Raw genomic sequence first — 3,462 nt, forward strand, 5'->3', positions numbered from 1 at the left:
CCTACAGCGGACTCACAGCTTTGGGGGCGGGGGTGGGGGAGAGACAGACATCAAAACAAGTAAACAGGCATCAATATAAATAAAAAGAATTTTAGATATATACATAAGTGCTGTGGGGAGGGGAGACCAGGGAAGAGCAAAGGGAGTGAGTCAGGGTGACACGGAAGGGAGTGGGAGCTGAGAACAAGAGGGGCTTAGTCCAGGAAGGGCTCTTGGAGGAGATGAGCCTTCAGTAGCGCTTTGAAGTGGGGAAGAGTGATTTGAGGAGGGAGGGCGTTCCAGGCCAGAGGTAGGACTAGGGCTAGAGCGAGACAGGCGAGATGGAGGCACAGTGGGGTGGTTACACCAGAAGAGCAGCGTGTGTGGACTGGGACGTAGAAAGAGAGAAAGGAAGGTGAGGTAGGAGGGAGCAAGATGATGAAGAACTATAAAGCCAATGGTGAGGAGTTTCTGTTTGATATGGAAGTGGATAGGCAACCACCGGAGATTTTTGAGGTGGCGGCGTTGGCATGCCCTGACTTTTCTGTAGAAAGATAATCCAGGTATGGAGTGAAGTACGGACTGAAGGGGGGGGGAGGCAGGAGGTTGGGAGTTCAGAAAGAAGGCTGATGCAGTAATCTAGGAGGGATAGGATGAGTGATTGTACTAACCTGGTAGCGGGAGAGTCACTTAAAATCACATAACTTCGGGAAAGTCATTTAACTTCTCTATACTTATCTTATGCTGTCAAGTCGTCTCCAACCCATAGCGATGCCATAGACATATCTCTCCCCAAACGACTCACCTCCATCTGCAATCGTTCTGGTAGTGTAACCATAGAGTTTTCTCGGCAAAAATATGCAAGTGGTTTACCATTGCCTTCTTCTGCGCAGTCGACTTGAATCTCCGCCCTCAACTCTTCCCCATGCTGCTGCTGCCCAGCACAGGGGAGTTTTGACTTGTGGCACGTTGCCTTCCACTCGCTAGCCACTGGCCAAGCTAGGAATGGAAAGGTAGGCCTCTGTTGGACTCTCCCTCCCAAAGCCAAGACTGGTAGAGTACTGAAAACTCTCCAGATGTGACTCTGAGAGGGGTAACTTCTCTGTGCCTCTCTGTAAAATGGGGATTCAATCCCTCTCCCTCCAATTTAGGCTGTGAGCTCCAATGGGAAAGGGACTGTGTCCAGTCTTATTCTCTTGTGCCTACTCCAGTGCTTAGAGCAGTTGCTCAGCACGTAGTAAGTGCTCAACAAATAACAATTTAAAAAAAATGTCAGAAGAATAATCCATGTGTCTTTAGGCCTAACTGTTGCTCTGCCAGTGAATCTCCCATTCAGCAGCATATCTAGTTTCATTCATTCATTCAATCATATTTATTAAGCACTTACTTTGTGCAGAACACTGTACTAAGAGCTTTGGAGAGTACAATATAACAATACAAGACACATTTCCTGTCCACGATGAGCTCTCTAGAGGGGGAGACGGGCATTGATATAAATAAATAAATTATAGATATGGACATAAGTGCTGTGGGGCTGGGATGGGGATTAATAAAGGGAGTGAGTCAGGGTGATGCAGAAGGGAGTGGGAGAAGAGGAAAGGAGGGCTTAACAGAGAGGAAAGGAGGGGGAAAGGAGAAGTTGCTTACTCCCTCTGCCCTCAGGAGCCCGGCATGAGAGAGAAGGACCGAGTTAGACTGTTCCCATAATCGTGTTATGACACTGGGAGAAGAACACGCTGTGACACAATATCCAGGTTCAAGAGCAGAATCTCAGTCTTCGAATAGTGCCCCTCTGAGCAGTCTCATGATATAGAGAAGGTATCATCCACTGGACCAGTTAAGACAAGCCACAATCCATCTCCTTCCTAACCGTTTGGCAAATTGCTCCATCCTTCCGGGCCTTGATTTATTCATCTACAAATGAGAATAATATTTCCTGCTCTTTTCCCACCACCCAAGGTAGGGTTATGAAGGCGTCTCCTGTTAACGTCCACCAACTCCACGCAGAAAGGGATCCAAAGGACCCAGATATCATCATTTCCAATGCCCCAAACCGAAACCAGATACGGTGATGGATTCTATATGCGTCACTGAAACGTGACATTAGTTACCTCCCCAGTGTAGTTATCCCGATCATTATTTCTACAACTGCTGCCACTCCCCAGTGACATTTCAACTCTGCTTCATAAATCTCTCTGGCAAGTGTTTGCCTTCCCTAGGAGGAAAATAAGACCCAGCGAAAACAGTCATGCCAAGTGGGAAGCATCGGGCTTGTGGATTGGGTAAGCAGGGAAATAGAAGATTATGGGGATGTGGTGAGGCGAAATTCTAGAATTGCGGGCAGGGTTAAGCTGGCTACCGCCATTTCTTTTTCCTTAACTTGACATCCCTTCACTGCCCAAGGATTGATTATGTGTAAACAGGTTTAGTAACAATCAGCACAAGTTTTTACAAAATCCAGCACAGTAAAAATTTCATTATAATTGTTCCGAGCACAAACCACATGCACTCTGTGACCTTAGGTTTGCTTATAATCCCCTTAAGTCCCAAAAGTCTTGTTTGAGCATATAGCTCTTCCCTGAAAAAAAAACGCCTGAGGATTTCTCAATGATAAATTGGCCGATGGGGAAGAGTTGCTTCTTTTTGATCTTTCGCAAGCCAAAGCTGAAGGGAAAGAAATTTTTCACTAAAGGGGACTCAAGTGCCATTTCCAATGGCAGCGATTAAAGGACCTCAGCCTCCAATATCCTGGATCACAGGCAAATTCAGACCTCCTGGTTAATACGATGACCAGCTCGCTTTGAGGCGGAGAACGAGGGAGAAAAGTTGCGTGGGTCACGAGAAGAGGCAGGAAGCGGGGATGAGGTTGCCGGTAGGTGAAATGGTCCGCGGCCCCTAAATGGATCACGGTCACCTTCCGCTACTGGCTGAGAAATGCTTTGGGGCTTGAAACCCACCTCTAATGACATCAGAATATTTTTGTTTGTTTGTTTTGCAGTTATGTGCAGGCTGAGAAATGGAAATCTAGGTTGATCTGTACTCAGAAAAACCCTGTTGGGTTTTGAAAGTTTGGCAGAGGAACGAGAAAGAGGGAGATGGATGAGAGTGTGGAGAGGTCAGTTTGGCACCAACTCTCCTTCAAGAAATCTAAAGCAGAGCCCCAAATAGGGGCTTTTTTTTTTTCAGTTAAAAGCACTAGATAGTTGGGTTGCATAGTGATACTTAGAGCAGTTAAACCATTTTGACGCAGACCACGAAGTATATGTGGTCTGTATCAAGTACCTAGCCAAGTCCACTTCTGAGACGGAACAACAAAAACAATATTTGTTTGGAGGAAGGAGGCCTCTCTGAATTGCCCATCTGAGAAATCTGTCTGCATTGAGGGTCAACTACAGCCCATTCCTGCTGTCGAATCTCTTAGAGGACAAGTCTGAGTTAAGGCTTTACAATAGGCTAATAACAGGGTATGTCATCCAAGGATTT

At 46.3% G+C, this 3,462-nt stretch overlaps 1 non-coding gene across 1 annotated transcript; it reads right to left on the minus strand.

Annotated features, from left to right (window-relative positions):
- Positions 1 to 936: 936 nt before the first annotated feature.
- On the minus strand, positions 937 to 1,073 carry LOC114814073. The gene has a single exon (XR_003761815.1). It is a non-coding gene; the product is annotated as a small nucleolar RNA SNORA7 (small nucleolar RNA).
- Between the last annotated feature and the right edge of the window lie 2,389 nt (positions 1,074 to 3,462).

Source organism: Ornithorhynchus anatinus, chromosome 8 (genome assembly GCF_004115215.2).
Source record: "Ornithorhynchus anatinus isolate Pmale09 chromosome 8, mOrnAna1.pri.v4, whole genome shotgun sequence".
Lineage (NCBI taxonomy): Eukaryota > Metazoa > Chordata > Mammalia > Monotremata > Ornithorhynchidae > Ornithorhynchus > Ornithorhynchus anatinus.